Consider the following 25943-nt stretch of genomic DNA (forward strand, 5'->3'; position numbering starts at 1 on the left):
GTCCAGAAAATGCAGTCAGTGGTAGAGAGGGGATGCTCAGGTGATGTCAGGAAAATGAAGGCGGCTTTCATGCTGTTGTGAAGATGTGGAGCTGGGGTGTGGTCCCTCCTTTGCTGCTCTGGTGACCCGTTCTCTGGGGGGATCCAAGACTTCTGGTGAAAGATAAAGGCGTTATGGGTCAGTCTCACGTACAGAGGACTTCAGTGGCCCACTGAATCCTCAGTTGGATTGCCGTTTCATTATGCCAAAATGGGTCTGGAAATGACTAGGATGTGGTCTAGGGTTTGGAGGTTACTTAGAGCCACATCTCCCATGGGATCTGACTTTAAGTAGTTTATCAAAGCTCCATTCCGTTTCTGTCCAAAGTGACCTGTCTAACTTGGGAATGAGAATCCCCAAGAACTGAAGCATCTCTAGGATTTTCTTTCTAGAACAATCTAGAACTCACTAAATTTTGCCCTCCCTTTCCAGCGCTGATTACTCCCTGATATGTTCCGAGTCCAAAATCCTACATTCCCAAGATCTCTGACTCACAGAGAAAGCTAGGTGTGATTCACATTTATAGACAGGCGAGGGAAGCCTTGTGTTAGGTGTTGAGTTTCCCTGGAAGGAAATGCAAAGAAGAGCAAAAATGAGGAAAAACAAAAGGTAAAAGGTGATGTTCCACCAAGTGACTTACTCTGTGTGTGTGTGTGTGTGTGTGTGTGTGTGTGTGTGTGTGTGAAATTGAACTTGACCTTTGACAGCAGCTTTGATTTCCCCCACTCTGCCTTCCCACCCTTATGCTGTCCATTCCTTTGCAAACTGTTTCCTATAGGAACTTTGATCTTTGGAATCTTCTGGAGTTTGGTCAGACCGAAGCACCTGAATGACTTTCTCTGCCCTACTCCTGGTCTCCAGTCCAGCTCAGCCCCACTTCCCCTTAGCTGGGGATGCCTCTCTTCCTCTGAACCCTTGCAGCTCTTCTTGTCTGCCAGTCCTTTAGCACATGGGCTACTAGGAATTGTTACTTAAATCTTAGTGGATTTGTCTTCTTTCTAAATTGCATTTCCCTGAGAATAGGGAGAATATTTTATACCCACATTTTACTCCTCATCCTTGGCCCTAACAAGAAGCCTTTGCAAATGCAGGGTGCTCAGTGACCACTTGTTGTATTGATAAATTGTAGACGGAGGAGTTGCTTCTTTTAAAAAATTAGTTGTGTAGACTTTTGAGGGCTTGTAAAATACAGGAAAAGTAGCCAGCCACTCAAAAACCAGCTTGAAAAAGGGAGGGAAAGAGAGGTCTTTGTGGCTCAAGAAAATCCCCATTTCTTAGTTTGAGTAAAAGCCAGAATCTTCAGAATTTTTTTCCCTAAATCTTCGCAGGTCATTGGTGCTATTATTTCCTTAATCATGAGTATGTACTGAACACATACAATGCAAAATAAACAGTATTAGGCATAACTCTTGGTTTTCTCTAGCTTTGGCCCTTGGCCTGCTTCTCTCTGCACCTAGTACTCACTGTCTGGGAGATCCTGTGTTCTTAAGTACCACCTCCATGTCCTGATGACTCTCAAGTCAGGGAGTTGTAACCTCTGCTCTATACTGCAGATCTTTATGTCTAATAGTTATCCTGGTATCTCAACTTGGATGTTGCACAGCTAAAATAAAATCAACGTGTCCCCCTTGAACCTGACACACTGGTGGCACTATCTTCTACCAGGTCACTCGAGGTAGCAAACTACAGGTTTGTCTATGTCCCCAAATTCAGTGAATCCAAGCTCCTGCTCTTATCACCCTTAGTTATTTCTCAAATGTTTCTTTTCATTTCATTCCCATTGCCATGGTCCCAGTTTGAGGCTTTATTATTTTTGTCTTTATTTAATTTTTTTCAAGATAGAAGCACAGAGATGATTTATGAATTTACCAATCTGATTGCCCTTTCCTTAATGCTAATACTGCATATAATGATGAACATGGCAGAATCATTTCTGGGAAACATGACTTAGAATTTAAAATGTTCAGATTTTTTAAAATTCATTTTTCCTTTTATTGCATAAAGTTTTCTGTAACTCTGCTGGCAGACATCCAGGTTTTTTTTCTAACTTCTGAAATATCTTTTATTATTATTAGACTGGAAGCCAGTAGAAGTTTTTTTTTTTTATAAGCATCAATTTTTATTTTGTTTTAAAGAGATAAGAGTTCCCATTAATCAATAAAGTTTTATTGATTGCCTGTTACATTTCAGGCCCTTGTTCTAGGAGCTGGGGTTAAGACAGTGAACACAATAAAGTTTCTGCCCAAGTGGTGTTTATATTCTAGTGGGAGATGGGAAAAATGTATATATATGTGTGTATATATATATATATATATATATATATATACATATGTAGATGTGATGAAAGACTGTAAAGAGTGGTGATTGAGAACCTAAAGTTTGAAATCCGATGGCCACATTTATTCTGACCTCTGCAGGCTACACTTTAGTTGGGTGACCTCGAGCTGTGCTTCATTTGACTCCTCTGTAAAAAGAGGGTAATTACAGTACTCACTTCATGGGTTGCTGGGCAGATTCTCTTTGTTAATTACATCTGTAAAGTGCCATCTTTCTATCTTGTGCTATTATCTATTTATCTATTTACAGAATATATCAGGTAATGATAATGCTCTGGCTGAAAACTCATGAGGAATGTGAATGTTAGGTACCTGTAGGTGTTGTTTTACTTAGGATGACCTGAAAAGGCCTCATTCAGTGAGTGGCGAACCAGGAGTGGGTGGCAGAAGTCAGCAGTCAGAGGGGGACATAAAGCCAGGTGTGTTGGGCCCTGTACTGACTTTTGGAGCAGAGGTGGTGGGGAGGCCAGGGCTGAGGATATAGGTTGGAAGGATGTCAGCATATTGGTGTTATTTTTGAATTGCAAAATTGAAGTCACCAAGGGAGTAAGTACAGACAGAAAAGAGAAACAATGCAAAGACCAGGGCACAGGGCACTCTAATATTAGGGAGATGAGAAGGAAGGAGTAAACGAGACCTTGTCACAGAGTTTAGAGATAGCCACAGGATAGACCTAGGGTACTAGATCCCATAGGGCCTTGAAGGCCGTTTTAAGATTTTTGTTTGTAACCATGAGAGAGATGGGAAGCATGGAATAACAATGCCCCAAATAATGCAAAAGGCTGATACTCTTGAGAAAAACATGGAATTTCATCAACCATCAAATAAACACAGATGAAATGCTATTATTTGCAACTAGAATTTGGCTAAGTTTAAAATACAGTAGAAGCATGGGGGTGGGTTACACATGAACAACTGTGCATATGACAGGTACAGATGTGCGTCATTCGGCCAGCAGTAGCTAATGAGTTCTTTCCTTCTCATAGGTGAGATTGGCCTTCGGCATTGATGAGTATGAAAGCTATGGCTTAGTTCTGACAGTATATGCTTAGTCTTTAGTTAAAAAAAAAACTCATTATATGGTGTTTTCCTTGCTTTCCTGCTGCTGTATTTCTTTGATAATTTTGAATATTTGTTCTAGCTACTTAACTTTATGAATTTAACAGAGAATCTTCTATTTTTGGATTATATCTATTGATTTCCTCTTGTGCACAATGATACAATTTATGGATATCCACATATTTCTCTGTCCTCCCCTCTCTCTTAAATTCCTCCCCTGGTTTTGGATGGTTGTATTATCTCTTTGTTTGCTTTTCTATCTTAAAATATAATTCTGTTAGACTTAAATATTTTATGAAGCATGGCTGAACAAAGGTAGAAAAAAATAGCCTGTGCTTATGACCTGTATTCAACTCCAGTTTTGTTAATTAAATCATTCAGAGCATTCACATTCTTCTGTGAACCATCATTCCTGCATTTATTTTGATTTTAGTTTTACAGGTAAATCTAGGGCCTTTACTATAGGTTTCCTATTTCTTGGTTGTCTGCAGTTTGTCCTTTAGTAAAGTTTTCAAGAAAGGTGAGTTCGTGAATGTTGAAAATATGTTTGTCTCTCCCTCTAGGCTATAAAATGAGTGTCATTTGCTTTCCATGAGACCTTTGCTCTATTAATTTATTGAATCTTACTGTGTCAGGCCAGCCTGATATTTTCCCTTTTAGGGAGTCCTAATTTTTTTTTTTTTTTTGCCCTTGATACCCAACAGTCCTTTTAAAAATATATATTTGAATACTGTTTACTTTGTTAGTATATGTTTTGCAGTTGGTCATACTGTGTCAGTTCTTTTTCCTGAAATGTAAGTCTCATTCAGTTGGTTCAATTTCCCCTTCCTTTTTAATTTCTCAAAAGTTTCTCATTTATATTTTGAAATATGTATTGTATTTCAGTTTCATTATTTTGGTTCTCATCCTCCAGGACACTTAGGATGTGTACAATAGGCAGGAAAAGCAAAGGGAAGTCATCATTTCTTCCCTTCTAATCAGTTCTAACTCCCTGAACAAAGTGATATTAAAAAAAAAAAAAAAAAAGTCTTACCCACATTGTTCATGAACGAGTGGTTAGCAGTGTCCAGGCTCCTTTTTACATTTTTTGCTATTATTGTTGAACTTCTTTCCTGAACTTTGCCAGCTTATATTTTATGACTTTTTGTTGTCTCAACATATCTACCCTTAGCTCTTGTATTTTTACGCTGAATTCTTCTCATACAGAGGTGATCTCCTCATCATACAGATTATTCTTAATCATAGCAGTATGGTCACAATTTTCATTTGCTTCATGGGAGCAGTTTTTATTCTGTGTCTTCTATTTTTTTTTTCTGTTCCTTTCCCTCTCTTAGTTTGCTATATTATTTTATAATTCCTGTGCTGTTTTCTTTTATCTTTATGTTTTTAACCATTATTTGTTTTTTTCCTGACACGAGCTCTTCCTGGACAGACTGTTTGAGGAGGTTCCTCTTGGTGATAGACCAGAGCTCTGTTTCAGCATAACAAGAATCTTCTTTGTTTCTCAGTGAGGTTCCACATAACTCAGATAGTTTGTCTGTGAATGGGTTCTTCGCATAAGGTAAAACTGCCTGGTGGCTTCTTTATCCAGCCACACCTCTCCAGCTTCTTGAAACTGCTCAGTTCCCAGAATAGACCACAGTCTATTCTGGGCCACAGTCCCTTGGTTCCAAATAATAGATTGTTAGTTTTGCTCCTTGGGAAATGTCATCTTTAGAGAATGCTATTTCTCTGGCTTGATCCAAGGTTTATAGATGTAGGCATTTTTGCCCTGGTGCCTGTCTGTAACCTGTTTGTTCTTCACTGAATTTGGCTTCCTTTCCATATATATTGTGTTTCAGGGTTATATTTTCATTGAGTATAGAGTTTGTACTTTTATTTCTTGTTTTTCTTGTTGCTCCAAGGTGATTCATGAGAGGAAAAAGGAAGCACCATTATTACTTGGCTATTTAAAACCATTTACAAACCTTTATCATGTATTTTCTGAAATGTCGCAATAGCTTGCTAACTGATTTTCTTGTTCCTAGACCTGCAACCCCCACCCCCAATCCATTCACAGCGCGACTTCCAAAGTAATTTATTTAAAACAAAAATCAATGTCCCTGCCTTTAGCGGCTGCTCATCACTTATAGGTTAAAATCTAATTTCCTTAACATTGCCTACAAGGTCCTCCATGATCTGGGTCCTGCATACTCCATCACCCTCATGGGAATTCCTTAGCCATTGTGGCTCACTGTATACCTCCCTTGTTATATTTTAACCTTCCATAAACACTAAACCTGTTCAGTGTCCATACACACACGATGTCATTTGTTGCCTAACATGCCTTTCTTACATGAAAAACCTGCTTGGAATGTCCCTTTACTAGATAAACTCATCCTTAGATTCAATTTAGGCATTGCTATCTGTAGAAAGTCTTCCCTGACATCCTCAATAGGGGTTGCACGAAGCTTCTTTGCTGACTACTTACCCATATGTATTATGTCTCCCCAGCCAGGTCTGTAAACTTTAAGAGGAACAGGACTATGTCTTATCCATCATTGTTTCTCCTGCACTTAGCATAATGACTGGTACTCAATAAATGTTTGTTGAACTGAACTGAACTGAGACGATAAGACACCATCCTTATTCTCAGGGAATGCAGTTAGTTATCTTTTTAAAGCAAGGGAATCTTGTTTCTTGGACTAACAATATAAGACAACTTAGGGTAATTGGCAATTGTTCACTGCATAAGAAATGACCATATGTAGAATGTCTCCGCATTTTTATAAAACTGCCGTCCGACAGTTATCCATTATGCTATTCAGTGCCCTTTTTATATTCATTCATTTAAATATATTAAAATACAATCAGCCCGGTGGGGAACACAGACAGCTAAACAATTATAATGTGGCGTGATGAGAGCTATATTAGTGTAAAGCACATGTTGCTCTTGGAGTAAGCAAGAAGAGCTTTGGGAGGAGGGTTAGTACAAGCTTCCCGGCAAGGGAGACTAGGAGTACTAGTTAGGTGGGTGAAGGAGAAAGAGCATTCCAGGCAGAACGGAGGCAGACATAAAGTTAAAAAAGTGAGAGAACATAATGTACTGGGACCTTTATCCAAGGACAGGTGTCGTTGTGGGAGGGAGTGAAGTGGCAGGAAAATCAAGTAGGAGATTGTCCGGGTGAGGTGAGCCTTTTCTGTTTCCTTTCATGAAATCTGGGCAACTTCATGTTTCTCTCTTTACAGTGCTAAGAAGCTCAGAACTAATTTTTTGTCCATTGTAGCAGTTTCCCTGCAGTTAGCTGTGTGGTATTACTCTTCCTTTCTCCTGCTGGCCATTTGTGATCACGTGGCTGCTTTCTTTGACCTATTTATTTTTTGTTGTTGCTTATTGCTTTTTTTTTTTAATTATTGGAAGCCATCGCAGAGAAATTTCTGAAATCAGTGTGAATTTTTAATCTTTTTTGGAGGGTCTGAGTTTTGAAAATTGAAATGGGGATCAGGAAAGGCTTTATGGAGAAGGTCGGATTTGTACTGCAATGATTAATGTCCATCTCAGAAGCAAGGGAAAGACAGGGATTCCTCATTCTGTTCATTGAAATAAAGCTGCCTCAGAAGGCTTTTGTGAGGGTGGAAAATCCTCAGACCAATAGTAGCTTCTCCTCCAGGGTTTAGACCCACAGATTTATATCTGAGCAAGGAAAGTATCAGGGCATCCTGGTAGGTAGTATGTCCCTCCCCTGCCAGCAATTTTCTAAAGAATGATCTCAAGAGAAGAAGCTGTCATGTGTCAAGGTTCAGGTCCAGCCCACCCCTCATGGGTGACATCTCCAGGGAGCTCCGCTAAGCTCCGGCAGAGCTGGTCGCTGAGGACTGTATTTTCTGAAGGATGCTTTCAGTGGCTCCAGAGTTTGGCCTTTAAATGGGAACATTGTAGAGCCACTTGATTTTCTTCTTTGCCTACAGTCTGAGCAGCTGAGTAATAGCTGGGTGGGCATAAAGGGCTCTGGTGGCTTTGGTATTTCATAATTTTAAGGGATTTATCCACTTGAATTTTCTGGTTTTGTGGAGTATTGATATCCCTTATTTTTAGTGCCATCAGAGACCTACAATTGAGGAAAAATCTTATAGAAAAGGATGCCAGTCGATCCCCTCAGTCTTTCCAGCCTTTTTTGCCAAATGTGTTTTTTGGCAGTTTTTACATTGATTGTTAGGGAACTTGTCTCAGGAGCTACTGAAAAATGGAAGAAGGTCTCTGGCCCTCTTAACCTCTCCTTAAATAGAGTCACTTAGCTTTTGTTTGCTCTGCATGTCAGGGTTCTTAATACCTTTTTCATTTAACAAAAGCCATCTGCTGCTAAGACATGTTTGAAAACCACCGACTTTCTGTAGCACCGTTGGCTTCCTGGGTCAAAGGTCAGATGTTTTTGTGTGTGGACAACTGAACCACCAGGGATTCAGGTGACACACAGTCCCATTTCCTTTCTCTGCAAATTAATAAATAATACATATGTGTGTAAGGCATAGTTATTTACCCATGAGTGAGTCATACACAAATGTATATGTGTTTGAGAGTAAAGTTTAAATAACCAAAAACCCAGGGAACCTCTTCATAATAAACTTCCCATGACATTCATTTTGCATAAAAAAAAAAAAAAACCTCAAAAAAATTTGCCCTTCTAAAGGAAAGCTCCTCGTGCCCAGTTATTTCTTTTTTCTAAACATGATGAGTTTTGACTCTGTATCTTGTATGTGGTTGAAGGGTCCACATACTACTCATATGGCTCCTACGGTTTAGGAGAGACCCCAAGGTTCTGCCTCACCTTTTATTGTTCTGTTGACAAAGAGGTAAAGGTAGTCATCTTGATGGTTTTGCTTGAGGGGACCTAGTGTTTGATCTCCTGCTTTCAGCTGAGCTGAAGACGTACAGAACACTGCGAAATTTGTTAATCTGTCAATGCCTTTTCTGTGCAGGGGGCCCCAGGCCTGGGGTATCATAGTGAAATCAAAAGGAGCTGATCCTTCCCAGAAGAGCCCTTGTTTTAATGGGAAAGTGTCTGCCTGAAATGTCTCCGTTCCACATGGATAAAAGAGAAATTGGCTTTCCTCTGTAGGGGCAGGGGGGATACAGATAAGTTGGTTTCTATGTTCTGAGCCAAGAAAGTTGGAAATCCTGCCTTTTCTCCTTATGGAGTAGCTTTTCTAGTGATTATCCTGGAGAGTAGGTGGTTCAGCAGTGGTAGCTTTACAATCCCTTCAGTGATAGGATTCATGCCCTGGCTATTAGGGAGTGTGATGAAGAAATAAGAACAGAGCCCTAATAAGCCATCTTAAGAGAATTGTGTGTCTTCACTGAACTACACGGAGCCTGGCCTCACCCCTCTTCACGGCACATGAAGTGGCCTTCAATGTGATAAAGATTCATTCACTCACTGAATAGAGTTTCATTGTGAGTGCAATTGTATTAAAACAACAACAACAACAACAACAGGTCTGATACAGATATCTAAAACACAAGAGACAGACACAGATCCATAATTAAGATATGAACAAAATACTCCAGAGGCATGGAGAAAGCAGAAAATTCAAAGGGAAGGCCATCCCCACTCTGCCAAATCCTTCTCAACATCCACAGCTAGACCAGTATCAGTGTGTAGATCCAACTTTGAACTCCTGGCAATGTTGTGTCGATGTGGGCCAAAGAGAAGTCCCCTCTGTAGCAAGGAATCCTGTGGATGGAGCAATGGGGTACAGAAGAGGGGTCCTGGGATAATTCCAGTAAGTGGAGCCGGTCAGTAATTTGGATACAAGTTGCTGTTGTTCGGAGTTGAAAGGTGTTGGAGAAGTATTAGCAACTAATAAGTACTAGTAGCTACTTAACAGGTATTGCTTGAGGTCCTAGAAGTATGCCAGGTGCAGTGGAGCATGGCAGGGCTAGAAGACGTTGTCCCTGCCCTCAGGCAGTTTATGGTTCAAGTAGCTGGTGGTCTGATGTGGGGCAGAGGACCCTGAACTCGGGGTTATAGTCAGGGTTCTGCCACCTACCAGCTGGGGAACACGGGGCTGCTCGCTTGGACTTTGAGAACCCTAATTTTCTCATCTCCGTAGAATGGAAGGACACCCCTTGCCCTTCCTAAATTGAAAGGTTTTTGTGAGGATCAAGGGAGATAATAATGGCTTTGAAACGCTCTGAAATGGCTTTGAAATGCTCTAAGAGCCTTATCAAATGCTAGAATCAGGAGATAAATCCACATGCAAAAATCAGCCTCCCTACTTTTTTTTTTTAAGATTTTATTTATTTATTTGACAAAGAGAGACAAAGCAAGAGAAGGAACACAAGCAGGGGGAGTGGGAGAGGGAGAAGCAGGCCTCCCGCCGAACAGGGAGCCCGATGCGGGGCTCGATCCCAGGACCCCGGGATCATGACCTGAGCCAAAGGCAGACGCTTAACGACTGAGCCACCCAGATGCCCCCAGCCTCCCTACTTTTGTGTAAGCACATTCTCTTTTAAGAGTTTTCAGGGGTACCTGGGTGGCTCAGTTGGTTAAGCGTCTGCCTTCGGGTCAGGTCATGATCCCAGGGTCCTGGGATTGAGTTCCGCATTGGGCTCCCTGCTCAGCAAAGAGCCTGCTTCTCCCTCTCCCTCTGCTGCTCCCCCTACTTGTGCTCTCTCTCTCTCTCTGTCAAATACATACATACATACATACATACATACATACATACATACATACGTACGTACCTTTTAAAAAAAATAAGAGTTTTTATAAGCCGGTCATGGAAAAGATTTCTGAATCTTTTCCCCCAATTCATTTTGTAATTATTCATGGATTCAGCTCATGTATCGACATATGTGCATGATAAAATCTTCCCACATACCTTCCATAGTGCTAGTTATCAAAGAAACCAACTTCTCATGATAGATTTGTAACTGTAGATATTCTGGGGTTTAATTCTCTTTCAAGACTCTTGTGCCTTCTTGTAGCATGTTGGTCCCCAGCTCCCCTGGGTGTTGATGGTTCAGGTTCCTGGTTTAGGCACCAGCATGGGAGGTAGCAAAGCCTCTATGGCATGGCTACTGTATCCTGAATAGTTCTCTTTATAACAGAAAAAAAGCCCTGAGGCAGAAATTAATAGAGTGTGATTATTCAAAGAAAAACTATTTGGCAATATTTTAAATGATGTTAATTTGGCCTTAATGGGAGAGATTTGAATGTTAAATAAATAGCAATTTCATCATTAGGGACACATTTACAACACAGGAGTTTAAAGGAAAATGAAAGAGTTGCAGAGATAGTCTTCAAAAGAAATTCAATAAAGACATCTTCAGGTGAATATTCTTGAAGCACTTTCAGAATCTTAAGTGAGGTGTTTTCAACAGCCAGCACTAATGCAAGTTCTTTAAATAGCACGTTGCTGGGATGTGTCTCCTATACAGGCAATGATTTCGGTGGCTTGATGTAAAAGTTACTGCTGGTATTTGAAATACTTCCATGAATAAACACAAATTAGTGAACTGATTGGGAAGTTATGATGTTTAGTCGATCTCGGTGTTGAAGAGGTGCTACCTCACGTCCTTCTGGCTCGTGTTTGCTCAGCAGATAGCTGTGTGCAGAGGCGACCTAGCATCACCTTGCCTCCGCTGCACTGTGAACCTCCTGCTTTTTGTTCTGGGCTGATTTCTCCCCAAATGGGATGCTCACGAGAGACCCCTTAGCCATCCTGGTGGAGATACAAACCTTGAAGTACAAAGGTGGCAAAATCCTCTGGGCCAGTTAGACCGATAGGAGTCTGGAGCCAGTGGATAAATACTCCTCTCCTCCTGTCAGGAGGGCAATATGGAGCCCCATTCTCTATGGGTCTTCATAGGGTCCCCAGAGGGACTGAGCCCCAATTACTCATAGTAATAACCAGTTCAGTAACACTCCTTGGGATTTTTTTTTTTTTATATACTCCTTGGGATTTTAACTGCTTTTCCTCCCTCGTTTCCTACTTTCTAGTTCTGCCACTTCTGTTCCCTAGGATCATTTCTCAAACACAAACAAAACAGCGCCCCACCGAAAACAAAACAAAATAAAACTACCTGCATTAACAGCCATTGTCTCAGGCTCTACATTTCCAGGCAGAGGGAACCCAACTCAAGGAAACTAAGAGACTCTCAAATTTATTGAGCCCCTACTGTGTATCCAGTATTGTGAATAGATTGAACTATCCAAAAAAAGTAGAAAGAATCATCTTCATGCCCATATAAAATTTCTTAATCCAAACACCCAATCCCATCCCTTCTCACTTCTCAGGGACCTGGCTTTACCTATTATCCTTCTTCCCCTATCTCTTGAGCATATTCATTCTTATTTCAGACTTCCCATCAGTATTGAAATACTCAAAATATCTACTCTCCTTAAATTAAAAAAAGAAAACAAAACTTCCTTTGAACCCCATGTTCCCCTCTATAAATATTCCATCTTGCGTTCACAAGCAGATTTCTTAAGAGCTGTCCATATTTATTATCCCATTTTCTCATTTCCTTCTCTTTAACCCACTTGAGGCTGACTTCTGCCTTGTCCATTCCATTGAAATTACTTCTGCCAAGTTCATCAACGATGTCTTTGAATTCTATCCAGACAACACCTCTCCATCATTCACCTAGTTGACCCGTCTGCAGCCCCGGGGTCTCTTGCCTGCTGTGCTTCCCTGAGCACACTCAGCTTTGCTCCTTTCACAGTGCATGCCTCAGCTTCTCCTCCTTCCTCTCTGGCATCTTCTTCTTCCTCTCCTACACCGGGGCCTCTTCCTCTGCCCACCCTTTAAATATGGGCTGTTCTCGAGCTTTTTGTAGGTTCCCTCTCTCTGCTCTCTCTGAGCAATCCCATCTATCTCTTTGATCCTTCCAACATGGCATCAGTTACCATCCAGATGCTGATGATTCCCTAGTGTCTCCTGCTGAGACACAGAGCCTCCAGGAGGGGCTATTTATTTATAGAAAGCCCACGAATCCTCTAGGCTTGGTGATCTCTTTACTCCATTCAGGGCTTTGCTGTGCACGCCCCTAATAAATGATGAAGACTTGTTTTTCCCCAAGAGATCTGCTGAAGCTCCATGAAAGTTACAGTCCTTGTTACTCACTAGGCCAGCACAGCAAGGACTCTTTTCCCTTACTCTGAGAGAATTGTTCTGTCATCTGCCCCATATTATAACACAAGTATTTGCTTTTCTGGTAGTACATGAATGGGATATGTCTGGCTCCTGGGTGTCAAATTGTTTTCATTTTGTGTATCACCTTTGGGTAGTTAGTAATAGCTGCATAGAAGGCTGTGTTGTTGTGGTTCAGTAGGAAAGAGTGCTGCTGTTAATTAGTAGTGTCTCCATGGGCATGAGAAGGAAGAGTAGTGGCGTGGACGCTGTGTGCAGTATATTTTATAGGAAGGGTGGCACTCGTCATGTTTAATTATCCAGGAGCCTTGTATGATTAGATGCAGCCTGTGCATTCTGGTCTAGAAAGCCGGTTTGTTGTCCGGGGGACCACGAGTGTTTCTGTAATTCAGCCCAAAAGAGTGAGATCAGCCACACTCAGTCTCTTCCACGATTTGAAAACCTGCAATTTCCTGTTTTCAAAGCAGTGATGCATGAGAATGCTCTTTCCATGTAACCTCACCACCAGTTTTACCCACCCATCAGCCAGCTGGAAGAATGGTTGTCACGACTGATTTGTGGTGTCTTACATTTATTCCCTGCCAAATGTATGACTGCTAAGTGTGTATTTTATTTTTTTATTCTACTTTAATCTTCATAGGTTCTGGGTGTGATGGTTATTATTCTCGTTAGTGTTTAATGGAGAATTTCAGAGACATTTAGAGAATCCCCCTTTGTCCTAGAGCTCAGTGGATGGCAGGGTCGGGATATGACATCAGAGCTGCCTGGGCTCATAAGGGATGGCAAAAGAGGATAGTAATCTGTTTCTCATTTCATTTTCCCAATCTAAAGATCTTCACATTAACCCTGCATAGCTGGTTTTCCCAGAAACTTTTCTGGATCTGTAAAAGTGAAAAAGAGGCAGCTGTTGCCCCCGTCGTGGTGGACACCAGGGGCAGGGAAGGCTTACTCCCTCCTTGTTCAGTGCACTGTTTGTCAGGATCTGTTTCAGTTTTGTTTCAGATCAGAAACTTTCTGCACCATTAACCCAAGGAGGGCTTAATGGGATTCAGTAAAATGTAATCATGCCCGCACCTCTGAGAGTGGGCCCTCAGATACTCTTAGAGGATTATTCAAACACTCATCACTAGGGTGCAGAGGGGGGTGAGTGGCAGCATGGTTAATCATCATTACCATCCCCAGCTCCACTTTCTTCAGCTTTCCCCACTTACCTTGTACCTCTTGCCTTGAATTACCCAGTTTCCATCATGTGCTTCTGGGCACAGCTTCTCTTGAGTCCCATCCCTGGGTGCAGAGGAGCTACTGAATCATGACCCAGCTGGGTCTCCCCATTGTCCTTCCCTTCCAAGTCCCAGTAAGTTCCCCACACCCTCTCTTCTAAGCAAAGCTCCCAGGAGGATGCCTTTCCTGGGGCCTTCCCCTATTAAAGATAATTGTATTGTAAAAACGACAGTGCTGATAATAAAGGCAGTTGGTCTGTGGACTGAGAAGAAGACTATTAAGTCCACTCCTCTCCCCATTACCATTCCAACTAGGATACAGATCTATTTATTTCAGAGTTTCAGCTTTTAAAAATTTTAACCAGTTTCTGCCTTTAACTCTCTAGCTAGCTAATGGGGTAAACAAATGCTTTGGATTTCTGCAAGGAACTTTTAAGAATCTGATTCTAAAAGCCCTCATGATCAGTCAGAGCTAAAGTCTTTTTAGAGTGTAATAGTGGCAGAGCCCATGGCTGGTCAATCAGCTTAATTTGATCGAGCACCTACTATGTGCTCCCGGCTGTGATAGGTTCTGTCTTAGCCAGAAGGATTGATCCTCTGTTCATTCATCCATTCAACAAACATTTGTTGAGCACTTAATGTGTCCCTGTTATTCTAAAGAAGGGAATATAATGGTAAAGGAGACCGAAGATGTTGTTATCCTCTTTTTGTTTCAGACTAGGTGAGGGGGTAGGACTCTATGGCCTGACACTTGCCCTGAGCAATGTTCAAAAGCTCTTGAGAAAGTGCTAGGCTTTTTCTCAGAGTAAGGGAGACCCACGAGGCATGATATGATCAGGGATGCTTTCCTGGAGAGGGCAAGGTCCAAGCTAGGTCTCCAAGTGGAGAATTGACTTGAGGAATCTAAATTTAGGACTAGCCAGTGTTCCAAGGAAGAGACCCTTACCGTGGCAAGAGACAGTGTGCCACAGGATGGGCCGGGCAGGCCAGTGGAGGCACAGGGGTCGGGCAGTACAGCATTCCTGGATTTAAGTCTGGTCTCACCATTAACTCACTCAGTGACCCTGGGCCATCACCTTTGCAAAACAGACATAGGTGGAGTGGATCTAGTTAAAGGAGCGTGAGGGACTGTTTGAAGTCTCCCACACACTCAGCCTCTTCGTCACCCATTGTGGACACCTCCAAGGCATCACTGTAGGATTCCTGAACTCCATGGAATCCAGTTTGCAAGGCAGTGGGGTGTATGACTCCAGAGTTTCCTTCCAACGCTACCGTTCTGCAAGTCTACTCACTCTCCAGGATGCTCCATTTAGTTAAACATGGATGGGCAGGGGACTGTTATTCAGAAGTATTTCCCAACTTATTTCTTCAGTGTCAGAAGCAAAACAAAAGATATTTAGGTTGTAGCTAATCCCTTAAGAGAGTTGCTGAACTATTCTTTCCTCCTTTCCTTTCACATACATCTGCCGAGGGCTAAGCAGGGTCGGGCCTGGTTAGTACTTGGATGGGGGGGTGGGCACAAGGTGGAGATAGTGCAATAGATGAAAAATTAAAAAGCAAAAAAGTAAAGGTTCCTGCCATGGGGGGGGTTAGTCTAGTGAGAGAGAGATCATACATATGCAGAACAATGAAGAAGAAAAATAATTACATGCTGTGATCCATCAATGAAGAAATAAACATAATTGTAAGAGCTGATCATAGCAAAGAAGGGACTTCAATAATTAATTTACTCTGTCATCCATTAACAAGTACTTTTGGAGTTACTGCTATCCACAAAGCACGGAGCCCTAATTCGCAGCTTTGGTAGTGAACGAGACAAACCCCAGTCCTCTTCCCATGGGAGTTTACAATTCACATGGATTCTCATCTCTGATAGTTATTAGGAGGCAACAATAAAATAATGTAAGAGCATAAATTAAGAGAAAACTATGCTCATGTGTGCCTGTGTGTTTGTGTGCACACACACGTGTGTATGTGCCTGTAAAATACCTCCCGATTTTGCTGTTGAGATGGGGACATATGAAATGATTTCGTGACGGGTGGATCTGCGCGCACTCTTCCCTCCACCTTTCCAAACTGGGAGTCAGAAGGTCTGAACAGAAATCAATCCCAGCAATTTATTTTTAACTTCTTTCTCCTTAGCCAGGATTGATTTTTGTCTTTGTGATCAATGGCACAGAGAATAGCTCCATGGCCCGAGCAGCTGTTCAAGCGCTCGGTCTGGTCGGCCCCACATCTATCGAACAGAACGTTAGAAGCCAATTATGGAAATAATAGAATGAAGATGTTTGAAGGATGGGCCTGATTACCCCTGCCTTCCTGTGAGGAGTGCCTGCAGGCAGGGGGCTGCAGGGCTGGGAGACAACGGGACACCGGGACACCGCCCGCCTGTCCCTGTGGGCAGAAGGGAGCGGGAAGAAGCAGGGAAGGACCGGGAGGCACTGGGGATTCACCTTCCCTTTGCCAGCCTGTCTCCCTTCCTCCTTTCCTTTTTAGTTCTCTCTTTTTCTTCCTCCAAGTATTTCATCTTTACTACACCAACTGCTATTAGATTTGGGTCTGCAACTGAAACATCTGTTGCAAAATAGAAAAAAAAAAAAGCTGATTGGCTCCTTTCCTCTCCATGCTTCTTAGGCTTTAAAGTTGTCTGATTCTTTCATCTGCATTCTCTCTTTCCTTGTTTCCTCTAATCCAGTGTGTATGTCACGGGACCATGAGCCACTTCCCCTCTCCCTCTGGCCTTGTGACCTCTAGAGGCCAGGTAAGATTGCTTCGGTCTTCTCCCCCTGAGAAATGTTTCCGCAAGGGACACACACCTTGTTATAATGCGCAGTGGTGATTCCTTGAACGCGGAGTCTGCAGCCCCCAAGGCCTTCTGTCTGATTCTCCGGAATAAACGTGTGCGGTTTTACTGCCTGCCACGGGTGGCGATTGCTTCTAGATTGCAGTAGGGAGAAATAATCAAAGTGCTCTTAATATGATTGTGTTTATTATTTCATTCTGCGATGTAATTGCTTCTTAGGTATTCTGTGTGTGCATGGGAGGGAAAGCATGGGAGTCGCGGCTTCCTTACTTCCTCTGAAATGTCTGATAGGAGTCCTCAGGAAGTTGATTAACAGAACCCTTCCGTATAAGAAACACTATAATTCTCAGCATTTTCTTATTTAAGATTTGTCCTCTGCGTTCGTCTGTGATTTTTACCTCCTGGCTAATTTTCTTATTGAATAATCTGTAGTTCTTGTGGAGTCAATTACATATAATGGTAATAGCTAACACTCACTGAGTGGCTGGTGTGAACGAGGCATAGTACTGACGCATTTTGTTGTTATGACATCCTGCGAGGGAAGTCCTACTCTTACCTCCATTTCACAGAAGAGGCCCAGAGAGGTAAAGTCCTTTTCCTAAGATCACACAGCCAGTAAAGAGTGGAGCAGAGACTTTGACCTGCGCCTTCTGATACCAGTACACTCGTTCTGCTTTTTGAATGAGAGTCAGAGCCTAAATGTTCTTATGTTTTGAGCCAATTGGGTCAAGACATATGTAAGGGGCAGTAAGTAGGAGCAGAAACCTTTAACACAAAACATGTTTGTGGAGTCATTGAATGACTCCAGAAGAAACTGGCAGCAGAGAATCTTAGGATAGGAGTTGAAGAAAACCCTTGTGCTGAGGAAACCAGGATCCCGGATGTGAAGGAATGAGAAGCACAGGGGCATGAGATTCTTGAGTCCCTACTTTGTGTCTGGCACAAGTTGGACCAATATGTTGTGAGTATGCCCACCCGTTTTAGGATGGACTTGAGATCTGGAAGCAGTTAACTGCTTTTCCCAAAGACCCATAATAGCCAGTACGGGTGAGGGAGGTATAGAATCCATGTCTAGGCTTCTGATGCAAGCCTCTTTGTGAATTTTCATAACAAAGAACTAAATAAGTAACCAAAAAGCCTCAGAAAGATAAATTTCTGGTAACCCAGCTATAACTCTTGGGTATTTTCTTGAAGCAGATCTACGTTCTTGATATGAAACACCTCTGCAAAGAGAAACAAATACATAAATAAAATCGTAATGAGATTATTGAGCAGTGTGGTGTAAACTTTTTATTGGAAATGTCAAACAAAAACAAAGCGCAGTGTTTATGTCAGATACTACATGGCAAAAACACTTAATAAAACCTACACACACCCACTGTTTCTTGGCATTCCTCTGAAGCACCACTTCAGGAACCAATGACCAGTGACCCACCCTCTTGGATCTCGCTTCCTGCAATTTCTCCAGATTTGCTATGATCTTTTTCTTCTTTCAAGATCCATCCCCACCTGATCCCCACCTTTTCTCTCCATCCCTCCCTTGGTTATGTAGAACACTTTAATCGTATCCTGGTTACTCCATTGTTCCATCTTCAAATCCGTCATCCCATTCAACAAATAGAAAGTCTTTTAGTGTTGAGAACCCATTCTTCTCCAAAGGCTGTGGGAGTGTCAATAACACTACATACATATATATAATATGTATAATATAATACATTATATTATACATATAATGCGTATATATATATGTATGTACTCTATGTTACAGGGTGTGTGTGTGTGTCGTGTGTGCACTGATTTTATGGTAATTCTAGAAGGAGCATGAAAATAAGTGGAGTAAAGTACTATGGTTCTGGGGGGTATTTCTCCAGCGCCTGGCCTTTACCTGCCCAGGGTACCAGAGCATCATCACTGGTATTATGTTGTCATTTGTACATCTTATATGTTAGGCTCACTTTTACAAAGAAATGGTAAACTCCACGAGGTCGCAGTCCTGTGATTCCCATGGTACCTGATACAGCCTGGGCACGAGAGGGCTGAATAAGTTTTTGCTCACTGATTAACATATGCAACATATAGTAGAATTGGGGCCAGTACCCATCATGAAACATCTAAACGTGAGCAGTGTTTAAGGAATGATGGGAATTTGGCCAGACCCTTAATTAACATGTGGATTCAGCAGTAGGTAGAGAAGAACATCTTGTAATCTTCTTCTCTGTTTCCCCCAGGAAAGCACACTCTCTTATCGCCATGTTGTGTTGCCAAACACTCAAAGGAGTATTTGATGTAAAATCACGACCCACTTGTGAAAACCCATGCAATTATCTCCACTTTGTCTTTTTCTGATCTTGACTCAGCAGACACAGACTGAAGCAGCCTGGCAACATGAAAAGAGCCTGGGGATTCAAGGCAGAAGTTCTGTGGTTGGCTTTGAGCCTCACCTTTTAGTAACAAGGTGACCTAAAGTCAGGCCCCTTAATTCTAAAATGGGGATGTAATTAGACCTCCCTCACAGGGTTGTGCCCTGACCAAATGAGATTCAGTCCAATAATAAAAACTAATGGCAGAGAATAGAGTCCTCTACAAGTATTAGTTGTTATGACATGGGTGCCAGGTACTAAGAGAGGGTGAAATGGGAATGTAGCACATTATCTACCATAGAAGATAGTACAAGAGAACTAAAAGGTACCAGTTTCCCATAATTTAGAACAGCAGCTGGTAAGTGCAGCGAGAAGGCCACAAACAAAGAGCCCTAAAAATCAGAGGAAGAAAAGATGAATTCCCACTGGGAAATTGGGGTGGGGAACCTTCCTTAGGGAGGTGGTTTATGATGCCAGTCACTGTGATTTCATTGATGCTGGAGGCTTCTCATGATCTGGGTCATGGTAAATCCCTCCAGGTAATTGGTCCTAAATTAGCCATTCTTTGGAAAGGCTCTGCAGGAGACACTTTAGGCTTGTTCAGGGTTGCACAGTGTAGTGGATGTGGTCCGGATTTTGAGAGCCGAGTTCAAATCCAGACTCTGCCACTTTGTAGCTGCATGATCCCATGTACGTCAGTTAACTTACCAGTAGAGTGGGACTGCAAAGTATCTCTTCCGTGTGGTCATTGTGCATGAGAGCAGACGGTGCATACAAAGTGTGAGCACAGAGCTTGACTCTCCCAGAGGTGCTTCTGCTGATGGAGGACAGGAAAGGCATGACGTGGGGAGTACAGTGGGGAGGCTCCAAGTAGCAGTTCGCATTTCACAAATATTCCTGGCTCTCTTGGGGAAGTGGTAGTGTTTCCTGAGAAACAACTTGACAGATGGTTTAAATCTGTCCACTGCTGTCCCAAAATTCACTCATGAGGCATGCAAATCCCATGTTGGCCAAGTTTTGCTGTCGTATCTAGCAGCCCACGCATATTTCCAAGGCCGTCTGGAAGCCCCATGTCTCAAAGAAGCATCATCCCTGCTTCTCTAGAAAATTAATGACTTTGTTTGCCTTGCCCTTTTAGGATATGTAAAATATCTTGAACATATCGATAAAATTAATCATTCTCTAAGTGGCTATATACGCCTGCCATTCATCTTGTGTGGCTGAATGCACTTCTGTTCTTTGTCTCTGCCCATCCATTTCCTGCTTCTCTTGTGACATTCCTTATTGCCCACCAGTCTGTGAATAGCTGTAGCCTCACTGGCAAATTTCAGTGCCCCCACAATCAATAGAGTGGGCCTATCTGTATCATCAGCTTGATTTCTGTCTTAGTCTGTTCATACTGCTATAGCAGATATACCATAAAACAGAATCTTATGTACAGATAACAGAATCTGTCCCACAGTTCTGGATGCTGGGAAGCCCAAGATCAAGGTACTGGTGGATTTGGTGGCTGAAGAGAGCCCATTTCCTGGTTCATAAACATGTGGTAGAAGGGGCAATGGAGTTCTTTAATAAGGGCACTAATCCCATTCATGAGGGCCCCACCCTCATGACCTAATCACTTCCCAAAGACCCCACCTCCAAATACCATCACACTGGGGATTAGGTTTCAACATAGGAATTTGTGGGGAACACAAACTTTCTGTCCACAGCAATTTTCCAGTGAAAATACTTCTAACATCTTTGTGTTTTTAGGTACATACCACAGGTCAATTATAACATTCTAATCATTACGTTATAGAACACTTTACAGTTCCATGAGAGCATTTTATTATCTCGTTTACTGCTCTGTAAGAGAAGGGTAATTATTTGCTCCCTTTATATAGAACAATAGCCCTGAAACTCCAACAGATTAGTTACCACGCCAAAATTGCATATCTGATAACTGGTTAAGCTGAAACTGGAAACAAAGACATTAGGTATACCAGGACCTTACACCCTTTTTCCTTCTCCTTTCCCACTATTTTGTATTTATTTTCTGAAATGCTTGAATACTAGAGAAAAGACAGAGGCTGGTGTCTGGCTTGGGAAGATTTCAGTCAATGAACTGAGCTCATGACATCCACCTGCAGAAAGGAAAAAGGCTATGCGAGGTCTCAAGTCAAAGAGAAAACTTATGTAAGTGTAAGAAGACTATGGAGCTAGATTCCTTACAGTATCTGCCCCAGCCTCCCTGGTCCCATCTTTCCTGGATCCACATGAAGCTCCCGGTCTTCCAGGAACAGGGCCATTTCTGAGAAAGGAAGGGGGCGATGTTTTGGTAAAGAGTTTTAACATGTCACTTTAGGGTTTCCATGGTACTGCTTTCTTTTTTTTAAGGCAGCTCTGGTATCCTGACCTAGAACACTCAGAGTAGACGGTTTAGTTTTTGGCTTTTTAGCTATTATTATATTAATTATATATGCATATATATATGTATATATAATTAATCAAGGTGCTCCCAACTTTTGTGCTCTGAGATGACAATTCAAGTCCTTATCTGTTCTTTTTTATTTTTGCACTTACCTTTGCTTTTCATATGCCCCAACCCCCCCCCAAAAAAAAAAAAAAAAAAACTAGGAGAAGGAAGGCAAAGGACTTCCATCCATCCTGAAGGGTCAGATGCACATTCCAAGAACTTCTTTCCCTCTCTCTAAGTCATGAAAGCCAGAACACAAAGATAAGTCCTGGGGGCACCTGGGCGGCTCAGTCAGTTAAGCAGCTGCCTTTGCCTATGGTCACGATCTCAGGGTCCTGGGATCGAGCCCTGTGTCAGGCTCCCTGCTCAGTGGGGAGCCTGCTTTTCTCTCTTCCTGCAGCTCCCCCAGCTTGTGCTCTCTTGCTCTCTCTCTCTCTGTCAAATAAATAAATAAAAATCCTAAAAAGAGAATGTAAGTCCTGCAGCCATTAATGGTTCAATCTCTGGCATGAAACACGTTGGCTTCAAGGTCTGCATAGGTGTCTTCTCCATGAAGTTATCCTTCCTAAAGGCCCCAAGAAGAATTTCAGTCCTCTGTCCCTCGTCACTTCTGACCAGGTAGTCCATGTGGCTATGCCAGCACTTCCTAAAGCTCCAGTTGGCATCTATAAACTGCCACCACGGTCAACCCCCAGCCGACCCCAAGATGTTAACGTTGGTGCAGGCAACTGTCCTCTAGCTCAGCAGAGGCAAGTTCTATGCAGTGAGCACTTAGTATGTGCCGGCTTCAGGGCTAACGCTTTTTACGTGCTGTACTGTGTTTACTCCTCATGACAACATGTTGATGGGTAGTATTGATGTCTCCACTTTCCAGAAGAAAGGTTAAAGTAATTACCTGTCCAAGATCACCAAACCAGCAAGTGGCAGACGCAGGATTTAAGCACAGGTCTGGGATTCCAACCAATGTACTATAATGCTAAAAAAATCAGAGGAAGAGTCCTCTTTGAAAAGAATGTAATTGGAAACTTATCAAGTCCAGACCTTGATTGAATTTGGAAAAAAACAGACTCAGAGTCAGATGGACCGATTCCTCTTCTAGTGCTGTGGATGGTCTGGACATAAGTCTTTCCCCCATGCTTTTCTAACTCACCTTTTCTCTCCCTTCCTACCATTCCCAGCAGGCAGTGAAGGTTCCAAGAAGCCTTGGCAAGGGTTGGTGAAGGTGGCAGTTCTTTGTCAGTATGTTTTGGCCAACCTCAGTATTCACCTTCCCTCCAGCACCTCCCTTAGACACAGACACACACACACACACACACACCAAATTGAGAGCATTATATTGGCTTCAGTGTCAACTATCTTATTCCAAATCTATTCTTGGTGAGATTATTTTAGGGTTGTTATGTTAGGTGCCCAGTAAAAGATTTTATTGTGTTAGGGCCCCAGTAAAAGATTATATGTGCAAATCTGTTTCAAAGGAGGTACAGCCTTAGCATAGTATATGTGTGGTAGGTAATAGACCCACTCTTTCTAGAAACAGGCAGATAAAACTGCATATTACATTAATATCACACAGCCTCCAGGACATAAAATGAGCAAACACCAGTTTGACAAACACTGAATTCAACATCAAAGAGTCTAGCAGAGGAGATGGCTTGCTGGTAAGATGTCATGTTGTTCCAAATGCCAGCCCACAAATTTTGATTCAGACCTCTAGTGTGGTGCCTAAGCAAAACATTTTTGGAAAATGAGCTTAAGTTGGCAAGGGCAATGTAACGTGCTGTGCAGAAGCTCCCAGGACCATCCCAACACTTAGGGCAACTTCCTGATGAGACCTGTGGCTGTTTATCAACTTTGTGGTCCAGCAGTCAAATCCTGCTCCTTCATTCTTGAAAAAAAAATGTGATCTTGGAAGGAATTATGTAGGTGGAGAGGAAGAGAAAGGCCTAACAACGTCAAGATTTATTTTAAATAATCTGAATAGAATTAATGAGAAAAGCAATTGGAAAAGTTAATTGTGCATCCTGACAACTGTGCTGTTCCCTTTTGTTTCTTGAAGGAGGAGGGCATGCTGCAGAGGCTGTGTGGGAATCACAGGTGGCCACTTCTCTTGCTTCAGCAGATTAGTCCCATCATACTGGGCCCAGCAAGGTCCTCTAGCTGAGAAACCTTCTAATGTCATTTCCTACATTTCTTGTGCAGCCGAAATTCTTTCCACTCTGATCCCGCTTATTCACAAATTCTAGTAGCAACACTGTTCACTCCCGTGTAACAATAGAGCATTGATTTCTCAGGACTGAGACACCGATATGATCCGTCACATAAAAAGATCTGCCTTGTTGGTAGGCATCTTACCTGGGAAGTGGGAAGTTGAGTGACATGGGATCCATTCCCCTCCACAGAGGTTTGGAAACCTGACCAAGCCTGAGGGACCAGCATAAGCTTTGCAGTCAGATAAACTTGGGTTCAGATTCCAGCTTCACCATTTACTTGCTGTGTGTCTTTGAGTATGTTGTGTAACTTCCCCCATGGCTCAGTTTCTCACTTGAACATAAAATAGAAGGCTAATATGTTCAGAGGAACAGGGCTTGGCATATACTAAATACTCAGAGAATGTTATTAATATTTATATCTTGTAGGGTACTACTAATATTACTAACAATAATAGTAATCATTACTAGTGTGGCTATTAAATAATATCATGAATATAAAGCACTCAACATAGTGGACACCTGAAAATGTTATTTTTTGCTTCTCTTTTCAGATTACCTATGCCCACTTATGAGTTCTAGAGATATTACAAGTTTTCTTCTATCTATGGCAGAAACAGGCTTAACATGACTCCAGGCGCTTTGGTTCTTTTTCTTTTTTGCAGATTTCTCTCCTCCAGGGCAAGCTATCTTCCAGAATCAAGGAGAAATGAAAAAATAAAAGATATGTCAGGTTAGATTTGGCTACAGCAAGAATGGGAACAAGTCAGAAGAGACAGATGTGTTTAATGGTCAGTGCATTTGTCCAAAGGAATCATTTTCACTGGCCAGGAGCCCAGTTAAACCTGTAAAATGGAAATCCAGAAAATCAGATTAACGAGCCAGTCATTAGTGAGGAAAAGACCCAGCTAATTCAGTGTTTAGCATGACGGATGGGCCCAGAGCAAATAATTGGATGACATTCATCATATGTGAAATAAAAGGTGTCACTGAAAGGGAAAGTGGTAATAATCTCTGGGATTTACAATGCCAGCAGATTTGCTTGTGAGGAAGAGAAAAGTTCATCAAAATAGATTAATAGTCACTAAACTTCATTCTTTCCTTGTGTGGTTGCCAGAGAGTCATGCAAATAATAGTGGAGAGGCAGCAAATGCATCAGCTTGGTATCCTCCCAACACCCTGAGGATCTGGCTCCCAAAGCGGGGAGTGCTGGAGATAAGTTCCTGTGACCACCTACTGGGTGGGAATGGAGAGCTCCTCTGTGAGTCCATGGTTTAGTCACTAAACAACAGAGGAAATCACACTCAAAGTGTTTCTGGTTGAGTGGGTTAATCCCCGCAATTCATTACTCAGTTAGTCAGTGAGTATTGAGCCCCTGCTCTGTACTTGATATTTTGGGGATGCACTATTCCTAGTTAAGGGCTTGGACACAGGGGAGGGTCACAGATTGGCTGTAACAACGAAAAGCTGTGTGATGTCGAGCAGGTTAGTTGACCACTCTGAGCCTCAATTTCCTGACCTGTAGAGGTACTGTATATTACATCATATATAATTAGAATCAAATAAAGTGTGGTGTATAAACTGCTTATTGTCCCATTTTCTGTGTAATAAGCTTTCATTGCATGGTAGTTATTATTAATCTTGTTCTTATTACCTCACATCCTCTCTTCTATGAAGACATCATTTTTAAGATATGCCATCAATGTCATAACAGATTTTCTGGAATATGAAGAAAGATAAACATGTATACACATGCCAGTTACGGAGGTTTTTATATGTTTTTAAAAAACATCTTCGAGTCAAGAAAATATATTGTTGTTATAGTGAGATGTGTGAGGTGAATGGAGACCCTTCTTAGTCATAGGAGGAGGAGAACAGGTCTAGAGCCAAACTTTGCTAGGTTCAAATTTGTCTTATCTTGGGCAAGTCACTCAGTACCTTATAGTCTTTGAAGGGTTGTCATGGCGATTAAACTGGATAATTTATATAATGGCTACATGAGTTCTGGATCATGGTAGATGAACTCCATCAATGACCATTGTGTCATTACTTTTATTATTATGTATTCACCAGTCACTTGCCACGAGACCAGCACTGCCTAGGAATCAGGGAGGTTGAAATGTTATAAGAAGACATGGAGGAAAGATCGAAGGAATACGTGTCCCACAAGAGTAAATGTTGAAAGGGCTGTAGGAATAGAGAGAACAGAGTCGAGAAGAGAGAGAAATCGTAATGCATTGGTGGCATCCAAAACCCTTCCACGAACCCATGGGTCTTACAGTGAAGTTAAACCATGAATTAGATGGTAACAGGTACAGAGAAGGATACA

General features: G+C 42.0%; 1 protein-coding gene across 2 annotated transcripts in view; it reads left to right on the forward strand.

Annotated features, from left to right (window-relative positions):
- SORCS3 (sortilin related VPS10 domain containing receptor 3) overlaps positions 1 to 25943 on the forward strand; it is a 633396-nt gene that overhangs the window by 483827 nt on the left and 123626 nt on the right. The window lies entirely within an intron of this gene.

This window comes from Zalophus californianus, chromosome 15 (assembly GCF_009762305.2).
Source record: "Zalophus californianus isolate mZalCal1 chromosome 15, mZalCal1.pri.v2, whole genome shotgun sequence".
NCBI classification, from domain to species: Eukaryota; Metazoa; Chordata; class Mammalia; order Carnivora; family Otariidae; genus Zalophus; species Zalophus californianus.